The 23,224-nt window shown below is 44.7% G+C and overlaps 1 pseudogene; it reads right to left on the bottom strand.

Moving 5' to 3' along the window:
* Positions 1 to 3,549: 3,549 nt before the first annotated feature.
* LOC144773861 (Golgi integral membrane protein 4-like) lies at positions 3,550 to 4,674 on the bottom strand (annotated as a pseudogene).
* Between the last annotated feature and the right edge of the window lie 18,550 nt (positions 4,675 to 23,224).

Genomic DNA, 23,224 nt, shown 5'->3' with positions numbered 1-23,224 from the left:
TCCGTAGTGTAACAAACGGGTAAGGTTGGTCTAAATTTTACCATCACTGTATTATTGCGGCTGGTGTTACGGTTTAATCCAAGGGTTAGTTACCCATACACTGACTCCATCTAGTGTTCTTTTCTGAAACTTCACAAAGACATGTTTGAAGTCTGTTTTTCTCCCCACAAATGTTGTCTCAATTTCCACTAGCTATCGCGCATGCTGATAGCACAGTAATAGCCCTTGATTTTCACAGGTTTTTTACTGCATGACAAACTTCCAACCAACTTTGTTGGATACCACTAAGCATGCGATCTTCCTTGAGCAAACCAAAGGCATGCTCACCCACTGTATATTATGACAGTCACAAAACGCGAATGTTTCCACGTTTGTCCATGATGTCTCTCTGGTCTCTCCTTAACAGTACACTTCTCTCTTCTCTCTCCCATTTAGTCCTGGGAAGGGTCCTGAGGAAAGGACTGCCATACGACACCTACCAGGTCGTATACTGGGCCCCCTGATCACGGGGGAGCCCTTGCAAATCATATGAGCACCCCTTGGTCCTGACGAATTGCTCTATAAGCAAGAAACATGTTGACCATCCACTCACCAAGGGTTGAATGAGGCTTACTACCTTGATAGTTCTGCCTCTATACCCCTTGTATTTTTAATAGAGCAGTGAGCCATATCATTAAAATCCCAATTTTTGGACTCCACTGACTCCTTTTATTTCACCCACGCTCACTTTTGCACACTCACATATTACCTCCTTGCATGGTCCCCTTACATCCACACACCCTTTGGCGAAGGAATAGAAGATCCCCGCCAAAGAGCAACAAGTATTGTTGCCCGACAGGCATTGCACTGCCAGCCTGGCGCAGGGGCAGGGTACCGATGATGACGCTGAACGATCACCGGGTGGGATTACAAGTGTAGTCCAACCGGCGACTTGTGTGAGGTACCCCAAAAATTCCAAGAGAGGGTTCACTACACTCACCTTTTTACTGTTTGACCCGACAAGAGAGAGACCAATGACAGTCCTTTAGCCGACTGCAACCGGGGAACTCTGTATTTCTTTTTGTTGATAGCAATTTTCTTGATCACACATCTGGCCCCAAAAGTCTTAACCACCCAGTGAAGCATAAAAAAGTTTATGACTACTGTCACACACTGGGAAGAGACATGGTGTTCCTTTAAGAAATCAAGATTGGGCACAAACAGGCCTCATTCATTTGCAGCAGATGGGTGTATGACCTATCCTACTCCTGGCAATTTTTAAGAGAAACGTAGTGGTATCTTTATATCAAAGAATTCAGGGGTAATTGCCACAAAACAGTATGACAGTGGTAGAAGGTTGATCACTCAGCTCCAATCCGGAGACACCGACTTATCTGCGGTCACCATCTTTGCCCCTAACATTGATGACCCTCTGTTTTGGTCCAAGCTATCGGTCAAGTTGGCACTACTCCTAACAAAGGCCCAAATAATCTTGGGTGGTGACTTTCATTTATCTATGGATACTACACTAGACAGGCACTTTGTCTTTAAATCTAGAATTAGTAAAGCACACAAAGCAATCCTATTGTTATGCACTTCTCATGGCCTCGTGGATGTATGAGGGCTGCATAACCCAACCAGTAATTACTTCACCTTCTTTTCTCAACCACACAAAAATGTTGAAAGAATTTACTACATATTAGTTGATGATTCACTTTTACATGTCACCTTGGCTTCCTCCATTGAGCCCATTATAATCTCAGATTACGATGCCATCTCAATTACTCCCCAGATTCTTCCCTGAAACCTAAAACCTATTCATGGCCCTTGAACACTGAAGTACTTGAAGACAAATCAGATGGGCAGAAAATGCACAAAGAGTTAGTGCTGTTCCTACATGACAACACATCTTCGGTCTCTTCCTCTGTCACTCTTTGGGACACCTTGAAATGTTTTTTTAGAGGTCAAGTGAAAAGTCATATGGCAACGAAAAGTAAAGAAATCAAAATCTCTGTAGATAAAATGGCTGCTCATGTAAAATCCCAAGAAAAAGTATTTATACAATTTAAAGACCCTTCGGCTTTTTTTGTTACCAATATTTCTGATGTTTTATTACACCGTATCAGGATCACTGGATGTGTGGGATTCCATAAACTGAGTTCATGTATAATTATTCTTCATAGAGGACTGATTTAGCATTTGGAAGATGGTACTCTATTTGACATGTGGCGGAGAGCATTACCTCCGTCATGTCCCTCAGATTTAGAGATGATCATCAACCCAGCGGCCATCTCTGAACATTGGAAGGAATAGCCATCAGGAAGGTAAGTAACAAAGAATTAGTATGTAAAAACTATAGCGGAGGTGTAGGGTACCACTGTACTGAGAGGCATCATGACAAAAAAATGTAAAACAAAGGGTAGCAGAGGGACCTTTCTCAAGAAAGTGCTAAACTAAATTAAAAAAACTAGTGGGCAAAAAGTCTGCAGGACCCTCTATGGCCTAGAACCTGAAACAGTGAGGTTCCTGTGAGAATTGACCTTAAACCTCATTTTAGTATTCTTCCCTGCAAGTGGTTAACAACCAATGGTGCATCATTAGTCAGCAAATGTAATGAGGTCTTCATTATGTAGCCCATGTCAGGTTAAGGCAATGAGGAAATGGCTAGATGTTCTAACAGGCCAGAACTTCAGAAGGGATGTTTCTGATCATACCACTCCAGCACTGTTTCCCGTGAAATTAAAGGGCATTACAGGTGCCTCTGAGGGTCAAAGGATATTTGAAGCCCCTTGGCACTACCATGGTAATAAAAGGAGAGTGTATAATGGCTGGGTGGAGAAGGTGACATGGCTGCCACTGTTCTCTTCTGGGTAGAGAGGTGGTTGGCTTTCATTAGTATGTCTTGGCTGGAGTGAGTAGGAAGATTCTACTCCTCTCTTCTGAGCGGGAAGAGTAGGGTGGTTTCCACGGCTCTCTTCTGAGTGGAAAAGTGTGCAATGACTTCCATTACTCTCTGCTGGGAAGGGGAGAATAAAAGAGCACCCAATACTCTCTCTCAGGTGGAAGTGGTTGGAATTGTTTCCATTTTGCTCCACTGAGTGAGGGAGAGTAGTTTCCACTACACTCTGCTGGCTGACAGTAAGTGGATTCTCTTTGAATGGAGAAGAGTAGCCTGGCTTCCATTAGTCTCTTCTGGTTGGCCGGGAATAAGAGATTTCCACTACATTCTTCAGCAAGGGAGAGAGTAATATTGCTTCCAGTATCTGGCTTGCATGAATGGAGTGAAATCCAATATTCATTAAATTACTAATTTGGCCCCTTCGATTGAGAGCATGCACAGTCACTGTCTCTTTCACACACACTGGAGTATAGGGCTATCAAAGATTGTTAGCTGGCTCTTCGTGTGCCACTGAATCTGATCAGCATCAAGGGTCAGATTTCCTGTGTACTCGTCAACAGTGCGGAAAGGCATAGCATTCTTGTCCAGGTCATATCCAATATTCATGATCCCAAATTCATCATAGTAGATGGTGCAGTTTCTCATGGTGAAGTTTATAGTCTATAATTCTTTCAGCAGCTTTGTACTTGAACACCGAGGGGCCTGAAGGCCTGCTCCATCTTCTGCACTGAATTTTCCTGTAGCACCAGCACTGCCAGAGACTCACAAGCCTTCCTTCTAGTCCCAGGTGTGCCCTCCTCAAGCTTCTGATCCTCGCCTCCAGCCTGGATGGTTTTCACAGTCCTCTAGAAACGCAGGGCATGGTCATCTCTATACATCGCTAGCCACAGAGGCAAGTCTGGCTGTGGCAAAACTTCAAGAGACCCTGCCCGGGGTACCAACACTTCTCTGGGAGTTTCTGCAGGCTGGGCAGCACCTTCTGGGGTTTCATTCCCAGAGTCTGTCAGTGTCTCCAGAGGATTTGCCTGTAGGCCAGTCTATACGCGAATATGCTGCACTTAAGCTTCAAAGGCTCGGGAACGCTGGGGCCTGTAACTGAAATTGCTGGTGCCCCTGGCCTGTGCCCAGCTCCTTGAAGCTTGACATCCTCTGAAAAGCTTCCTTCACCTGGTGGAGCTCATTCAGCTGCTCCTGCACTATAAGCAGTTGAGAGTAGACCTCTTGATGCACCTTGCGAATAAGCTTACTTTCGTCCCTTAGTTTCGATATCATATCCTGCAGCATCAGCATATGGTTCTCATTCTCCAGCTGCAGCTGTGCATATTTCTGGTTGTAGCTCTCCAACGCTCACCGGTTTTCCAGCTTTAGAGTGTTATGCTGCACCTGCAAGTCCAGGAGCTGCTTCTTCACTTGCTCATGCTGGCTCTTCAGGATCTTGTGCTGAGAGGTAAGGTCGCCGTAGCTGTTCATGGTGCCTTGCTTCTCTTTGCTCAGGGCTTCTTGAGCTTCTAATTTATATACTACAAATTCTTCCTTGGTCTTCTTGTGCTCCCCACGCTCCTTCTGGAGGGACTGCTCCAGCCTGGACCGGTGCTCATATACCACTTGCAGCTTAGCGGAGAGCGTATCCTGCTGCTGCTTGAACTTGAGGGACAGGTTCTTGGAGCTGTGAACTGTCTCTCCTGTAAGTGCTGGTAGAGGTAGAGCATGGACCCCAGGCATATAAAGGCCAGCAAGCGGAAGCCTGTCTGCAGAACCCCCTTCTGCCTGCGAAACCCACAGGCCCCAGGTCCCATGGCCGGAGAGCTTGGTTCCTCGTCAGGAGGGCCGGGACCTCTGACTCCCGTTATCATCTTGACCGTAATGTCCGTCTAACAGTCTCATGGGCCATACGCGGGCCGATGTAGCCTATCTCAGACTCACGGATTCAAATGATGATGTTATTGTGAATTCACAGTGCTGCACTGTTACTTCAAAGCGATTTGCTTCCCATACGAATATCAACCCTGGATGTCTACTTTAAGTATGTCTGCACCCTGAGTAGTACAGCTTTGTCATCCCATGTGTACATCACAGCATGTGCTGTGAGCCTTTCTTGGGCATGCCTGGCTGTTCTGAGTTCCTTCCGCTGCGCCTCTGATGGATGCTCCTCGAGCAAGGGCAGAAGCAGATGGATCTTATCAAAGACAACTAGGTGCATATTTCAGCAGGAAGCACATGGCCTTTGATTTAAGCTTGGGCACGTTTTCACAACGCTGCAATCTGTGCATCTGGAGGGACCAGACACCCATGGGACAATCGCCGGTTTTAAACCCATTCTGCAGCCAAACCCTCTCATCAGATCTGACACCAGAAGACCTCCTGGTACCAGAAAAATACAAATCATGCGGACCCGAGCCAGGTGGAATCCAAGCAAATAGGAATAAGCAAAGTTTTAGGGCTTTCCATCATGTACACACAATCTAAATCACTCTTTATTTGCGCAGGTGCTAACGCTTCCCCTCTTGCTGTGATTCAAAGGGCCTGAAAGTGTCAGGACTTGGGATTCAATTTAAATTCATCCCTGTGTAGACCGCTGGAAGGCGAGTGTTTGATGGCAAAATTGGTATCACAGAATGAAGGCTCCCTGGTCCCCGCAGGAGAACTGTTGCCCTTAGTAACAACTTCAGCTTTAACAGCCCACAAAAAATGTAAATAAAAATACAACAAAATTGTTAGTAGTCATGCCCACCTATGGATACAAGCACAGAAAAGCTAAAAAATATCTCACCTAAATAAAGTGGGGAAATAATTAGCCACCTACTTAAATGTCAATGAAATTCCACCTTAATTTTGAACATACCTGACCATGCAGTCCTATGATACCTCTTGTAAGTTCAACAGAAATCCATGGTATGTATGCATTATTTATTGTTTTATGTCCATATTGTCCAATTGCCAACAATGTCAAACCTTGATCTCTAGAAATTCCTCTAACCTAATAACTGGAGATGTAATGTTTTTTGTTTTCTTCTCCTTTTGAATAACTCTAAAATCCAATAAAACATTTGGACCATAACAAGAATAGTCTTCGTCATAGTAATTGCACACTATATTTTGCTTTATGATTTTGGGGTAAGTGTGTATGCCTTTTTATGTTTTCACTAGGGATTCACAGATGCATGCCCACATACCTATTTAACAGGACGTCATGGACGGTATCAATTGATATTGTGGAAGCATGCATTGCTGCATTTTATTATCTTCCATGCAGGATGTTTCATATGATATTATTGCCACTGCAATATTTATTTTGTGGGTGTATAACTATTTTAATTATTTTACTCTACAGTTCTGAAATAAACTATTTGCTGCTGATGATGAAATTACTGCAACTACTATACTAAACCGTAAGAGCAATTATCTGAGCTGTTAGTTGAGGATCACCCACCGATACTATGTCACACAAAAAGCACCTAAGTGAATTTATATTATATTACAAATATTCCACATGATTTCCTAATTATCAGTCTATTCCTAAACACACACAAAAGTTTGACGGGATGTCTTCACACACCTACCAGGTGTCATGCTTCATCATTGGAAATCCCCAGAATCTCGATAAATGTTGGTTTGATGGAGAGCAGGTCTACACCCTGAAATCAGGGTGGCACTTGTTAATAGCCATGAATCTGTGAAAACAGTTAAAAATCCAATGTGATAACCCTCTCTGGGTTACTTTTTACTATATCGGGTACCACTCGCCATTAGAAATTAGGAGTCAGTACCCCAACCCCACTTAAATGTCGACATGGATCTGCCTAAATCTGCTACACGCACTGACTCAGCGCAGGGGCATCGGCTCTTGGCGCTGCAACACGCCGTGAGGGAAACGGCAGGAGCTTGGCACACCGGGAGACTCCCTCCTGCCTTCAATCCCCAGCAGCCTCAGCAACCTCGGGGGCGGCGCGCCTGACACGCGTCAGCAGAGCGCCCGGAGGCGCTACAAAACACACAGCGCCCGTGAGCCCCGGGGGACATTCTGCTACACGCACTGACTCAGCGCAGGGGCATCGGCTCTTGGCGCTGCAACACGCCGTGAGGGAAACGGCAGGAGCTTGGCACACCGGGAGACTCCCTCCCGCCTTCAATCCCCAGCAGCCTCAGCAACCTCGGGGGCGGCGCGCCTGACACGCGTCAGCAGAGCGCCCGGAGGCGCTACAAAACACACAGCGCCCTTTCGCCCCGCGAGTCGCGCGCGGGAGCGCCCGGGTGAAGCTCGGGTCAAGGGCGGGGCCGTCTGTGGCCATCTGTGGCCGTCCGGGGACGACGAGGGACGGGACGGGCCCCCCACCTTTGATCTACACTTCGAAAATGGGTAAGCGTAAACTGCAAACATCTGCTAATAGGGGCACAGTTAAAGCCAAAGTTGCACGAAAAGCCTCTGCTTCGGCTAGCATTATGACCTATCTTACTACTGCAGTGGGCAAACTGAACCAAGAAATCGCTGATAAAGAACGCGAACTGGGTTTGGATCCGATTATTTTGGATAGCCAACTACCCCCCACAGTAAACAGACTTCCTATCCCCCTGGAACCTGCAATACTTATTGAAAATGTTATTGATATTGGGCAACAAGATATAGCTAATACTTCGGGACAAGAGGGTCAAGAGAACAGTAAACAAGACATTCAACAATCCATACATAACTGTACTCAGGAGACTGCACCCCACGCTATCAAGCATACTAAACTGATATTCTATAAACCGAAAGCACAAGGCTCACATTTTCGCCAAAAAAAACGTAATCCATTGAGTGACTTTGAATCCTCAATTAAGGACATGGTGGAGAAAGTGCTTGTGGACAAGCTTGAAGGGGTACTTATACAAATCTCCACTGATATAATAGATACACGCAAGGAATGCGTAGCTGAAATATTGGGAAAATGTGAAAGGATTAATGATTTTATAACATTAAATGAGAAAGAACCCCGGGCACCTGCACATAAAACAACATCACGGTCACCTACTAACCAACATAAGCAACCCCAGTCCCCTATGGATCTGGGGAATACTGTACCATCAGGCTCTTTGATCCCAACCGCATCGCCTCAAGGCCCCAAGGGTTGTGCAAATAGGGCAAAAGGATAATAGCACAACATCTAGGGCACAGTTGATAAGCAAAACCTGTCTTCCCCAGGCTAAGCCTATGGCACCTCTAATTGATGAGCCTAACTCATCAGGGCCTAGGAGACAGCGTCACAGACCACCAGTTCACCTTCCACCGGAAGCTACACCTTATGTTGCTGTTTTGGTGAACGTACCTGTATTAAAACCGGGTGAACTTGAGTCAAATGGTACACAGTTAGACAATATCAAGACTTGGTGTGACGCGAATTGTACAGGCCCAAATAATATTTCAGAGTGCATCCAGACGGGTAGACGGGTTGACTGGGTGGGGTTTTCAGACAAGAAATTTGCTGGTGATTGCATGATTGTTAACTTTAATAGAACCCATGAGGCTTTGCGGTTATTTTGGGATGCTACAGAGGTAAAAGAAGACAGGATTAGAGCGGTACCCTTAGGTTTCTTTTATCCACGACCTGTACAACATAAGTCGCCACCAGGTAGGGTTAATCGGAATGCTACCCTCAGTCATACCCCCTGTCTTAGCTCCTGGGCCACGCAAATAACAAGCTTGTTACCAAAAACCTGTGATAATCATGGAAGCGAACTAAGGAGTAGTCTGGTGTTAACTAACAGGTTTTCTGCCGTATCAAATCTAGAGGAAAACGATTGACTGACTGTCAGTGGTAGTACCCTAAACCAGTTACGACCCACTTTGCCTACTGGAGATGAAAAGGGTAATATTGTGAAAATGATGAGCTGGAACATCGCAGGCTTACGCTGTAAAAGGGGTGATACAAGATGGTTGGATTTGTTAAAAGAATATGATGTGGTGGCCCTACAGGAAACGTGGGATAGGGATTGTGATTTCTGGTTAGATGGATATACATCTTATTTTTTAGCTGCCCAGACATCGAGCTCAGGTCGAAATAAAAGAGGGTTGCTGTTTCTAATATCAGTTAATGTGAGGGGCACTGTAAAAGTATTAAACACACCATCCCAAAACTATCTAGTTTTGGAAGTTACAATGTCTAACAATTCTAAATGTGTTTATATTAACTTTTATAATGCCATACAAAGCACAGCTGTAAATGAAAACATCAACTCCCTGACAGAGTTTTTGTGTAATTATGAAGAGGGTCAAACCACTTTTGTATATTTCACCCTGATGGGGGATTTTAACATACATTTATGTCAACAGAACTGCCAGTTAAGAGATATTGCAAATACAGATATGATGCCACTTCCACACTTTGAACATTCTGTAAAGGGGTCTGCCCTAGAAGAACTTCTTCTTGAGAATGATTTATTTGAACCAGAGTTCTTCGATATTAATGAAAGGGTCCCAACTTACAGTGCTACGGACAGCAATACTATTATTGATTATATATTCATCTCTCGGGGCATGTTACATAATGTCATTTTTTATAATGCTATTCATACTACATTCAGTGATCATAATCCTGTTGTGTTGGAAGTAGAAAACAACAACCTGTTTTTATTTAATAAAATAACCAAAGCAGAAATATCTACAGACTTAACTGCTAGGGACCAGGGGAGACGGGTTAAATGGTGCAAAATCATCCCAGAGGATTTTTTTTATTCCTTAAATCTAAAAGTGGGTAAAGAAATTAACATATGTAGGGAACCACTTAAATTTGAGGGGAATATAATTTTGTCATTCGAAACCATCTGCCGCCAAGTAGCGGATGATTTAAAATGCAAATCGAAAAGCAGGGAGAAAAAGGTAAAGGGGTGGTTTGATAATGAATGCATCAAAACCCATAGAGAATTACATAAAGCATTGAAAAAGATACCCCGAGATAGACTAGAGGTGGTCAGGCTTAGGAAAAAGTATAATTTGAATATTTTAAGGAGAAAAAATGAAATAAAAAGACAGGCATGGGATGACTTGTACGAGAAGGCTATTCTGAGGGATAGCGCTAAATTCTGGACTATTGTTAACACTCCCTTATTTAATGGGAAAGAAAATGCGCCACTAGAGATAAATATCCCCGAACATGACTGGTTGGATCATTTCCAAAGGATTTATGGCAGTAACCTCGAGCTAGGCCCCATAGACCCAATTGTGATTAACACGCATGACATTCTACCTGGATTTTCTATAAAGGAGGTTCAGAAGGCAATTGAGGACACGGCGGGCCAGAAGGCCCCTGGCCCAGACGGAGTACCAGCCGACATGTTTAAAGCAAACTCGGGTATGTGGTCAGTGGTCCTCACTAACGTCTTTAATGTAGTTAGTATTGATAAGACAAGAGCCCCAACAACCTGGTCACAATCCATTATAATCCCCATCTTTAAGAAGGGTCAAAGGGGGGACCCAAGATGCTATAGGCCCATATCTCTGTTAGATTCTTCTTTTAAAATCCTAGGTAAGGTTATACTAGAAAGAATCTCAGCTTGGGCCACTAATAAAGATATTTTGTGTGAGGCTCAGTATGGCTTTCGATCTGGCAGAGGCACTGAAGATCAATGCCTAAATTTACATCTTACTCTGAGCAAATATACAGTAGCATCAAAGGGGATGATGTACCTGGCATTCATGGACTTGTCCACAGCCTTTGACCTAGTTAATAGGTCAAAGCTGTGGACAATACTCCTTGAAAGGGGACTGGATCGAGCACTTGTGAATTTTTTGGCGCAACTCCATAGTGATCTGAGGGCGACTATTCGCATGTCTCAAGAGGGTAATTGTACAGCATTTTTTAAATCAGGAAGGGGGGTGCGCCAAGGGTGCATCTTGGCCCCCATGCTTTTTTCCCTTTATATTAATTCATTAGGAAAGTCCCTGGAAGCGGCCTCTACTGATGTACCGCGTATGGGTGGCTCCTTGATGCCGGTCCTATTATATGCCGATGATACGGTATTGTTGTCGAGAACCCCAAATGGCTTACAACATCTATTAAATACCTTTGGGGCTTTTATGCAAGACCTGGATCTATTAGTAAATATAGAGAAATCACATGTAATGGCAGTGGGCAATCGCAAGAATAGTATTAAACCTCTCTCCTGTAATGGCTCTGTGCTTTCCAAAGTCAAAGTTTTCACCTACCTAGGAGTGGTGTTTGATGAGAAAGGGACGTGGGCACCACAAATTTCGAGCAAAGCAGTGGCAGTAAAGAGATCGGCGGCCGCTATCCTGGGTTTCGCAAAACGATTGGGTGGCAAACCGGCCGAGGCTATATTGTCCCTCTATAGAGCCAAAACCCTGGCCATTGCCAGGTACGGGGCCTCGATATGGGGTTTTAAAAACATGGCTCATATACAAAAAGCGGAGAATATATTCTTGCGATCCCTTATGGGCCTTCCCCAATCTACTCCAGCCTTCGCAATCCATATGGAATTGGGGATGGGGTATATTGAAGACACGCTCTCCATGGCCCCACTCTTGTCATGGATTAAAACATGGCTTAATCCCGACTTAACTTTAAATCATAAGATTATTAGGGATTGTATGGGGCGGGACAATGTAGCTGCGATCGGGTGGCTAACATATATCAAAACAACTGCAGGATATTTGGGCCGCCCTGATCTATATACAAAACCTGAAGGCCTAATAAGAGAAGACATCAAATGGGTCAAGATCCACTTTATAAAGAATAGGGAAGCAGAAAGAGAGTTAAGCGAAATAATGAAGCCAACTGTAAGGTCTCACTATATGATGATTACATCGTTATCTATTCAACCATACTTGACGATAGTTAATAAACCATACCATCGGTGGCTCCTTACAAAATTTCGCTTTAATCAAGCTCACTTTCTGCTGGGTGAATATGATAAGTGGTGTAAGCCTCACGAGAATGCTCCCTGCAAATGTGATGATTTTTCTGACCAGGACTTATTGCATTTTGTGTTCTTTTGTCCCTTCTTTAAGAGTGGCAGGGAGAAGTTTATCAAGCCAATACTGAAAGATCAAGAGTTTATGCAAGTTAAACCGGCTTTATTGTTCCTGCAGCTAATGGAGTCACCACTAGTAATGTATGGGGTAGCCAATTTCCTGATAATGTCAATTCGGTCCAGGCAAAAGAGAGTTCGGCCAACTTGTGCCCTATAATATGGAAATTGACGATTGATCGAAATATTTCTAGGCAACTAGTTTTTCAATACCTGACCTTTAGCAAAAACTACTTTATGAATCTCGCAAGGTTTGCACACTTCCCCTGGATGTAAAATGGATATAGAAGGATTGTAAATAGTACTGTAAATAGATCTGTAGCAATTTCAATGTATAAAATTTTGTAAAATTTTGGAAGATTTGCACAATTCACAGTGGTCCTAAAAATTATGGAATTGTAAATAATTTCGTTGTATAGTTACCTTGATCACCGCTGAAGACGTGTATATATTGAATCCCTGCTTTTAATAACTTTTTATTAATCTTTTTATTAAAAAAATTGTGTTTGATCAAAAATGAATGTATAGCATACTTTTATGATTTAAAAATAATCGAATAAAGTGCAATTGACTCTGACTCTGACTCTCTGCTCCTTAGAATGTATCTAACATAAATGAGGTAGCATGTACTTACATAGAAAATGTGACTACAGTAGCAGTGATTTCTACAGTGACTTCTATTGCAAATATTGTAGCCTAGGAAGATATGTGTATAGGAAGACATGTGAAGTCATGCACTAGAATTTGCATGCCTCAAATAAGTCACACACCTGAGACTCAATGGTTGACAGAAAGAATTACATTTGGACAGCAAACATGAAGTGAAGCTACACACACATCATTTGTACACATAGGGCCCAATTATGATGTTGGTGGGACAGCCATGAACAGGCCGCCAGTGGCGTTCCATCTGACATTCAGCATGGAGGTCCGACTGCTGCATTACGATGTCGTTGGTTGGACCACAGCAGGCGGAGGGAATGGCGGACGCCTCCAAAAGACTCAAGGAGTCTTTCGAAGTGCCGGTCTGACCCTAATCCCTACAATGGGGGCAGTGCCTATGGAGGCACCACCATAGGAAGTACAATGGCCCTCTCCGACTGCCTTTTCATGGTGGTCCGAAAGCCATAAAAAGGTAGCCATACTGGTACTTTGGGGTCCCTAGCAGGGCCCTCGAACCCGTGGGCTTCCACTATGAACCCAGGGGAGCACATGTGGTACACACCCAAGCATTCATGCACAGTGTGCCAGTCCCCACATAGTGCTGCCAGGCACCACATGGTGCCTGGCACACGGTGTATGGATGTTTGCAGAATGCCTTTTCCCATTGCGGCTTGTGCTGCAGACGTTTTCTGGTCATCCCATTGTAATCAAGCTGGTGGAACCATCAACATATAGTCAGTCAGATACATGCCCGAAATGATGGAGGTTGGACGCTTGTCTAACCGCCATAGTAATCAGGCCCATAGTGTTGTTAGGTAGACTCTTACACACCCTAGTGGCATCATGCATTATCATTGGGTCTCATCCTGGTCCCTAAATACGAGGATTGCTTGAGCATGTTCCACGGAGCACTTAAGATAAGTTTTCTGCCTGGGTCTTAAGATAAAAATACCTTGAAACACCAAGGTATCCCTTTTATTCTTGATGTTTCTGGTATGATTAAAATAATAATGGGGGTGTCCATGGAGATAATGGTTCTGCACCCTATGTGTTAACGTTAACATGTTTCACATGTATGTTAAGGTGGCCATAGGGCCCAGGGCTGTCATCAGGACTCGGAAATTATGCCTGGAGTATTTTCTCATTATATCAGTCAAACCTAGTTAAATTTGTTCAGGAAAAAACACAAACATGCAACGTATATCTGGCATGCAAAAAGGACAATAGTGCCCTTGTTCAGGTCAGGTTCCCTTTATATTTCCTGTTAAGACATAAGACAGAAACAACACATAGTTTGTTTATGTTTCTGTAGTTCCAAGCTTTACATGCATGATTGTGGTGCACTCTCAATGCCTTTCCTTCAAATCGGTGGGCACAACAGAACATTTGTGGAAAAAATATTCATATTGGTCAATGTGCATATTACTCAAGACTAAGCACATGCTTCACAACATAACGTATCAATATGTTATGATACATGCTTGGAGTACATGCAGACAGAGCAATGTGTGATGACTGAAATCGTCGACAAGAGGATATTACCTGCCCTCTTATATATAGCCACTAGGCTACATGGGAGGAGTGCAGGACATGTCCCTGTATTCACACAGCATGTGACAGGTATAGTCACAATGTCTGGCAAATGAGGTGTGAAGAAGGAGAGTGAAATTAATGAGATCATTTGAATGAGCAATTAACTTCCCACTAGTGCCAGGTATGCTTAAAGCACAAGGGGTCACTTACTTCGCCCAGTGTATCCTGTCTTCTTTCACACCTACTCGGTCCACATTTCATCTCCCCGGTGGTACCTGGTGCTGTGTGGAACTGGGTTATATCTTGTAGCTCTATTGTTCCATATTTCAAATGTCATGACTTCTGACTGCCAATGTGTCAGTGCATCAGTGTGTGTGTTAGCATTGCTCAGCCCTATGAGAACTGTGGTATCTGGGGCTGGCACATACCTCGAGTGTGTATGGCTCCAGCATATTGGTAAGTCAGAGGATATATCAGTACTTGAAAAGATAATCCTGTGTATTTGCCCTTAATTGTAGTACCAACAACATTTTATTATGTATATGTGACAAAGCAGGAATCAGTAGTTTTTATGTTTACTTTTTGATAAGAAGATTGTTTTTGGGCAGAGACAAACCACCCAGGTCATGTTACAGTGGATATAAACGGGGCCACATGGAATTATGTCCCATAGCAAATATTGCTATGCAATTATACCTATTGTGAATAATTTCTATTGTGGTATCAATGGTTAAGGATGGATATATGAAAACCACTAAGCCAAGGATATTTTATTGCCTAGTGGATGAGTGTTGATATGGGTATGTTATAAGGAGTTGAGTTGGTACTCTGGGACGCATCATTTAGTTCTGTAAGGTGGGTGCGTAGTCTATATACCCACTGTTCCTCTTGCTTTAGTAGTACTTTGGTCATGTTTAGGTTTGTATTAATCTTTTCAATGACTGTCCGGTAAAGGTCATTCTCTGAGTAGTTTTCTGCAACATAAGTGTAGTAAGGCGAGTTGTAGTGAGATGGCACCGAATGTTGCTGCAATGTTTGTCTACGCGAATCTTCACTTTTCTCTAAGACATGCCTATGTATGTTTAGTTGCAGTGGCAAACCAAGAAGTACACCATATTTGTAGAATTAAAATTAGTATGGCTCCTCTCTTCACGTGGGGCGTTTAGGCCGATATGTATGGAATTTGTAGGTGGTGTGAAGCGGCACACTGAGGACCATGAGGAAAGTGACCCAAAACTTTTGGAGATTCCATAAGGTATGTTGTACCTTATTATCCTGTTTCTTTTTCTTGTGTGGACAAGTATGTCTCTTTGACTTGTATTACTTTTGAAGGAGAACAATGTTTTTTCATAGTGTTGTTTATTACTATTGCGGATGTTTTCTGATGATCTTTTGACTAAGTGTGAGTTGTTATTGTAGTATCAAACAACCTGAGGACGATGGCGGTGGCCGCTTGTGAAGGGGATTAGAAATCTCGGATACTTCAAAACGCATGGGCATTTTAAAGATACATCGCACTTCAGAGACGATTGTGACATTCGAATAGCCCCGGAAAAAATATTTAAAAAGGTGGCGTCCCCTCCACACCTTTATGAAGAACAAGTTAAATTTAGAGATTGCACTCGGTCGCCACCTGCCTGATTCTGACTTCTTACACATCTTACAGCTTTCAGCACACAGCTGGCCTAATCATTCCAACAATAAGTAATAGAAATCTGGTTCAATCACTTTTGGTAAAACAACAGATCATGTGACAGGGCATTACAGTCCTGTAGAAGTACCACTACATCCACGTTTGTCTCTCAGAAAGATCCGCACTCCAGGTTTAGAGTTCCTATATCGCACTGTATCTGACTGGTCCTGAAGAAGGTGGTCCGTACTCCTGTTCTTTCCACCGAAACGCGTCGACCATCTCCCCTTTATTAAATCTAATGACTTTGGTCACTAATTGGACATCAGACTCAATGCTATAGGATACTTTCTGTGTTTGTTTTTGTGATGGAATGGATGTTTAGGAAGAATGTATGTGTTGTGTGTGTGCGGCTCTTTACCTGTTTTGTGCATTATTTATTGATTTAAGTGTTCATATGAATTTGAATAACTAAAGATATATTTGCATAGTTTCATTGTGGTGAAAAATATTCTTCCGAAGCCTCTGTGTGGAATGTACATATTTTTATAAGTGTTATATTTGTAAAATGATGATAAAAAGATAAAAGAATTTTTTTTTACTGAAAAATGAAATAAAATGAGAAAAATTTACATTTGGTGTAGATATTGTTGGTGTATGCCCTGTGTTTGAGATATAATTCCTACTACAAAAGTATTTATAGGTCAAGAGGGAGCGTTTTTCAGTTGTCTTGTTATTTTCTTCCCCTCCACTCCCTGACCTGAAAGCAACTCCTAGAGGGGGTCCCCCTTTTTTCACTATCTGTTGTTGTAAGTGGATACACAAGTCAACTGTGTCTGGGCTGGCATTGCTTATCTTCCAACAGTTCTTCTCTGTGATTCTTACGTGCACCTATGTTAGCCCTGTCTATGATCTTTTTGGGATAATTTTGAACCACAAATGTCTTAGAGTGTTTGCCTCTGTTCTATAGTGTCTGAGATCAGAACAATATCCACAAAATCTGAGAAATTGTTCTATGGGTAAATTCTCCCTAAGGGACTATGGGTGTGCACTTTCAAAATCCAGGCTACTGTTTCTCTCAGTGGGTTCTGTATACATAATTGTTCTTCATTTTCCTCCTGTTGCAGTTATTGTGACATCCAGAAAAGATAGATGGTTTTGATTTATGCCATTGTGAATTTTAGAAATGGGTACCATGTGTTAAGCCAAATAAGTAACTCCTCTGCTTTTTCATTGTTGCCATGCCAAGCCAAATCACAAGGATGTCATCGATATAACAAATCCAAATAATCACATATCTTGTATGGGTTATTATTCCACATGTGTTATTACTCAAAAAGATGAAGATATAAACATGCTATACTGGAAGCAAAGGTACTACTTATCAATGTTCCATGTTGCAGTAGAGAGGTAGTGCCTTCATAAATAATAACGTTTTTCAATAAAGCCAGCATTTTCAGACTCGTGAGCCAGTGGATTGGAGCTTTTAATGGCCAATCACCCTCTGACAGTAAATCCTCAATAATCACAATGCTCTCCTCTTGGGTTATGCTGGGATATAATGGTTCCACATCCAGGGTTATGAGTAGCTGTTGTTCAGGGTCAGAGTTAATGTGTCCAAGAATATTGAATAAGTGTTTAGTGTCCTTCATATAAGACTGCATTTTTGTTGCGAGTGGGCATAGAAACCAGTCAACAAATTCTGAAACCTATCCCTGAGACAATAGGTTACCCCGGACCGGCACATGTTGTTTGTATATTTTGGATAGTCAGAATTTCACCTTCTTTTGCTGTTATCCATCCATTTGGATTTGGTTCTTACAGGACCCAAGAAGGGAACCCAATAGAAAAAGGGCACTATCATGAAGGACATGGGTGTGGATGAAAACATAATATTTTTATTCGCCAATTATATTACCAATTCTCTGCGTGTGTCAGATTCGGCAGCCAGGGGGAATGTATAGGGTCATTCCCTATTCTTAGAGGTGTGTCCTGACCCCTTTTTGTTTTCACTTTATACTAACAATGTAGAATCAGCAGTAGACCAATCTGTAACTGATGTCCCCTTGTTAAATAAAAAACGCATTCCCATATTGCGATATGCAGATGACGCCGTATTGATAGCTAGGACTGGTTAAGCGTTGTAAAGGCTCATTGATAAATATGTGTTCTATATGGCTTTGTTGGACCTCTAGGTTAACAAAGCTAAAACCTACATTCTAATCACAGGAAACGACCAAGAAGATCACCCTCCTTTTATATTGCTTCCCGTAGGGTTGAACTCACAAAGATTTGTTTTATATTTGGGTGTTCTGTTTAATAGCTCGGGAACATGGTCAAATATGATAATGAATAAATGTAATGCACTAGAAAAGAGCATCATGGCCATATTTTCCTTCATGAAAAAATTAGGTACTAAGCCACTGGAACCATCCAAAAAGATATATTCTGCTAAAAGTTATTGCACCAGCTACCCTTGGTGCTGGAATTTGGGGAATAATGAAGGCTGATGCACTATAGTAGTTAGAAGATGGTTTTTATAAGAAAGTATTATCCCTGCCCAAAAGCTGTTTACATTTTAAAATGCATCAAGAATTGAATGTTCCTTATATTTCAGATTTGATATCCCTCACCCCGGTTTTACTATGGCATTCAATTTGGCAGTGGGACATGGTCCGATTAACTCAAAATATCATTAGAGATTATTTAACCCATGAGCAGGCCCATAAGGTACCATGGCTTCAATATGTTAAAGAATCACTGTCAATATTGGGCCTTGAATCCCTTTATAGTGATCCACTCGATTGTCAGTCAATTTCTAAAGCTGAAATTAAATCTTGCTACAGTTTGCACAAGGAAAACAAAAGATATGCACAAAATTGTATCAAAATCATGGTAGCATATATACTTGGGGCTTCCTGGTATTCCTGATGAAGCAAATTCATACCTGGTTTTTGTGACAAATATCCACATCGATATGTACTGGTGCTATTCAGGTTTAATCTTATCCTGTGTATGCTGGGTTTTCCTGTGGATGTGTATTCAATTAATCAACTGCCAGTTTGTCCATGCTATGGTACATCCCTTCAATCAAATTTGCACGTTAAATTTTACATGTACGAACGTAAAAACTATATCTTTCCCCTATTGCGGAAATATAACTTCAAACAATGCCGCCCAGCTCTGACTTTTCTACAAATGCTCCCTGAACCTTATGTATGCTTTTCTCTTGCATCCTCCTTATGAATGGCTTTAACAACTAGGAGATTGACTGCCATGTAATTTTATTTTAATTGGACTTGGCGTTTTTGCACAATATATTATGAATTGGATGAATCTAGTATGTATTAACAGGGGGAGTTTAGCTTCAGTTCTTGCCTATAGCTTTTATTTGTATTTATCTGTTTTTAAACTTATTGTAATTGTAATGTATTATTGAATATGTTTTTTATGACGCACCTTACTTTTATGATTGGATCCTTTAAGATCAAATAAAGTTAATTGATGGGGCACTATTGTCCTTTTTGCATGCCAGAGATATGTTGCAGGTTTGTGTTTAGTCCTGATCAAATTTAGTTAGGTTTGACTGATATATTAAGAACTTACTCCTGGGCATAATTTCTGAGTTTTGATGATAGCCCTGGAACATATGACCACCTTGACGTAGGTCTGAAACATGCTGAATTTTACGCATAGGGGCCGATTACGATGCCTTTCGGAAGGGCTCCGAATCGGATTCGCGTTTGCCGAATCTGATTCAGAGCCCTTGTTTCCGACCAAATCTTACACATTTCCCAAAGACTGATTACGTTGCCTGTAAACCGTTAAGCTGACCAAATCAGTTCTGAAAGACATTCGGACAGGTCGAACATTTTGGAGCCGAATAGTACAGCTCCTTGGACACGGTTTCCGAGCGACCGATTACGCTGACCGATTTGTACAACCAATCTAAATCGGTTTGCCTGAAATGTACCTGCTGTCGGAATCTGTCTTTAGGGGCCTGTAGCAGGCCCCCCTTTACCCGGGGCCTTTCAAATCGGTACAGTGGGTGCACCCAAGGGACCCCCCTTTCAGACCATGAACACTGTGGCAAGCAGAATTGGGGTGCCTGCCACAGGGTGCACGATTTTCCCCAGGCACCCCTTTATTCGATGGAAGCCTGTGTTCTCGTTCGGAACCCAGAGTCCATGACAGCCTGACTCAATCAATCAATCAATCAGGAGTTTGTTAAAGCGCGACTACTCACCCGTAAGGGTCTCAAGGCGCTAGGGGTGGGGGGGGGGGTTGGGGGGGGTGCAGGTTCCATTCCATCAAGGAGGGGGTCTGTCGAAGAGCCAGGTTTTGAGGTTTCTTGCGAAGATGGGGAGCGATGTTGTCTGTCTGAGGTGGAGCGGAAGGGCGTTCCATGCTTTGGCCGCGAGGAAGGAGAAGGAGCGGCCTCCCGATCTGGTCTTTCTGGTGCGGGGGACCACAGCGTAGGAAAGCTGGGCTGATCATAGGGTCCTTTGGGGTGCGTGGAATTTGAGTCGACTGTTCAGGTATGCTGGTCCGGTGCCGTGGAGGGCCTTGTGTGCGTGGGTGAGCATCTTAAAGGTGATTCTCGCCTCGACGGGGAGCCAGTGGAGTGTGCGTAGGTGCTGGGAGATGTGGCAGTGTTTTGGCAGGTTGAGGACCAGTCTTGCGGCGGCGTTCTGGATGTTCTGTAGCTTGCGGATGAGGTTTTTGTTTATTCCGGCGTAGAGTGCGTTGCCGTAGTCGAGTCTGCTGGTGACCAGGGCGTGAGTGACTGTCTTTCGGTGTTCGAGGGGGATCCATTTGAAGGTCTTACGAAGGAGGCGGAGGGTGTGGAAGCAGGAAGATGAGACAGAGTTGATCTGGCGGTCCATTTTGAGCTCGGAGTCCAGGATGATTCCCAGGTTGCGTGCGTGGTCTGTGGGGGTTGGCGGGTTTCCGAGGGCGGTGGGCCACCAGGTGTCACTCCAGGCGTCGGGGTTTGTGCCCATGATGAGTACTTCTGTTTTGTTGGTGATTAGTTGTAGGCAGCTGTTTTTCATCCATTTGGCGACGGCTTCCATGCCTTCTCGAAAGTTGCGTCTGGCGGTTGGATAGGGAGAGGATGAGCTGGGTGTCGTCTGCATATGACACGATGTTGAGTCCGTAGGTTCTGACGATGGGGGCAAGTGGAGCCATGTAGACGTTGAAGAGCGTCGGGCTGAGGGAGGAGCCCTGGGGGACTCCGCAGGTGATAGGTGTGGGATCCGAGAGGAAAGGGGGGAGTCTGACACGCTGCGTCCTGCTGGAGAGGAAGGAGCAGATCCAGTCGAGGGCCTTGTCCTGGATTCCTGCATCATAGAGTCTGCGTATTAGGGTGCGGTGGGAGACTGTGTCGAACGCCGCTGATAGGTCGAGGAGGATGAGGGCTACTGTTTCTCCTTTGTCCAGTAAGGTGCGGATGTCGTCTGTTGCAGCGAGGAGGGCGGTTTCCGTACTGTGGTTTTTTCTGAAGCCGGATTGGGAGGAGTCGAGGATGTTGTGTTCTTCAATGAATGTGGCGAGTTGGCTGTTGATGGCTTTCTTGATGACTTTCGCTGGGAACGGGAGCAGGGAGATGGGTCTGTAGTTTTTGAGGTCGGTGGGGTCCGCTGAGGGTTTCTTTAGGAGGGGGTTGACCTCGGCGTGTTTCCAGTCGTCGGGGAATGAGGCGGTCGCCAGGGAGCAGTTGATGGTTTGGCGGAGCATGGGTGCGATGGTGTTGGCGGCTCTGTTGAAGATGTGGTGGGGGCAGGGGTCCGTGGGGGCCCCTGAGTGGATTGACTTCATTGTCTTCAGTGTGTCTTCGGTGGTGAGGGCTGTCCAGTCATTAATCACTGGTTTCCGGGTGTCGGGGGTGGTTGGTGAGGGTTCAGTGTGTTGGTTGTCTTCGTCGAAGTTGTCGTAGATGCTCTTGATTTTGTGGTGGAAAAAGATGCTGAGTTTGTCGCAGAGGTCTTGTGAGGGAGGGATGTCGGTAGACTCGCTGGTGGGTTGGGCGAACTCCTTGATGATGCTGAAGAGTTCCTTGCTGTTGTGTGCGTGGGTGGAGATTCTGTCTTCAATCGCTTTTTTCCTCGTTTCTCTGATGAGTTGATGGTGGGCGTTGGTGGCGGCTCTGAAGTTGTTGTGGGCTTCTGTGGATTTGGTGTTTCTCCAGGCCTTTTCGAGGCGGCGGCATGTGCGCCTGGACTCTCGAAGTTCGGTGGTAAACCATCTGGCTTTCTTGGCATGGGTATTGTTGTTTTTCTTGAGGGGGGCTATGGTGTTGGTGCTGTCCGAGATCCATCTATGCAGGGTTCGGGCTGCGGTGTTGGGGTCGTCGTTTTCCGCGATGGTTGGGGTGGAGTTGTTGAGTGAGGAGGTGAACTGGTCATCGGTGATTTTGGTCCAGTTTCTTTGTGGAAGCAGGTGCTGGTGTCTGTGGATGGTGGGTGTTCTGAAGGTGAAGTGGACGCAACGATGGTCGGTCCATGGGAGTTCGGTGGTGTGGCTGAAGGTGATGGAGTTTCCTGTAGTGAAGAGGGGGTCGAGGGTGTGTCCTGCTGAGTGCGTGGGCTCGGTCACGATCTGGCGGAGTCCAATGTTGTGGAGGTTGTCCAGGAGGGATGTGGTGTTGGGGTCCAGTTGATTGTCGAGGTGGAAGTTGAGGTCTCCCAGCAGGGTGTAGTTGGTGGATGCGATGGCCTGCGGGGAGATAATGTCCGTAATGGAGTTGGCGAAGGGTCCGCGGGGTCCAGGGGGTCGGTAGATGAGGGTTCCTCGGAGGGCGGCGGTGGGGCTGGCCAGTATCTTGAAGTGAAGGTGTTCCATCAGTTCTGTGGACTCGTCAGGGAGTGTGCTCAGGCGGAGGCTGGATTTGTGGACGATGGCGATTCCTCCTCCTGGGTGGATGGGGCGGTCCTTCCTGGAGATCTTGTATCCTTGGGGGATGGCGATGGCGATGTCCGGTCCTGAGGTGGTGTTGGTCCAGGTTTCGGTGAAGAATGCTACGTCTGGGGTTGTGCTGTCGAGGAGGTCCCAGATTTCTGTGGCGTGTTTGTGGAGGGATCGGACGTTGAGGAGGATGCATTGTAGGGTCTTCGGTTCGGTTGTGTTCTTGTGGGCGGGTTGTGCTGGATCCGTGTTCTTGGCGGTGCTGCAGGTGTGCCGGCAGCGGTGACAGCTGAAGGGTCCATGGGTGTCGGCTGGTGATGCTAGCTTGCAGTTGTTGTTGCAGCCTGGGTTGAGTGCGTGGAGTGCTGCTGGGTCGTAGCGTTGGCGGGGCGGAGGTCCAGGGTTCCTGGTGCTGGTCGCGGACGGGTCGCAGACGGGCGCAGACGTGCTTGCCTTTGACGCGCCTTCGGTGCACCAGCGGCCCGCCCGCAGCCCGCGGCCGCGCAGCGGCCGCGCAGTGGCCGCCATTAAGTAGGGGTCGGGGAGGGCTGGACAGCTGGGAGGCGGGAGCGGGGAGGGGAGCTGGATTGGGC

This window comes from Lissotriton helveticus, chromosome 8 (assembly GCF_964261635.1).
Source record: "Lissotriton helveticus chromosome 8, aLisHel1.1, whole genome shotgun sequence".
Lineage (NCBI taxonomy): Eukaryota > Metazoa > Chordata > Amphibia > Caudata > Salamandridae > Lissotriton > Lissotriton helveticus.
This window is presented reverse-complemented; position numbering and strand designations above follow the sequence as displayed.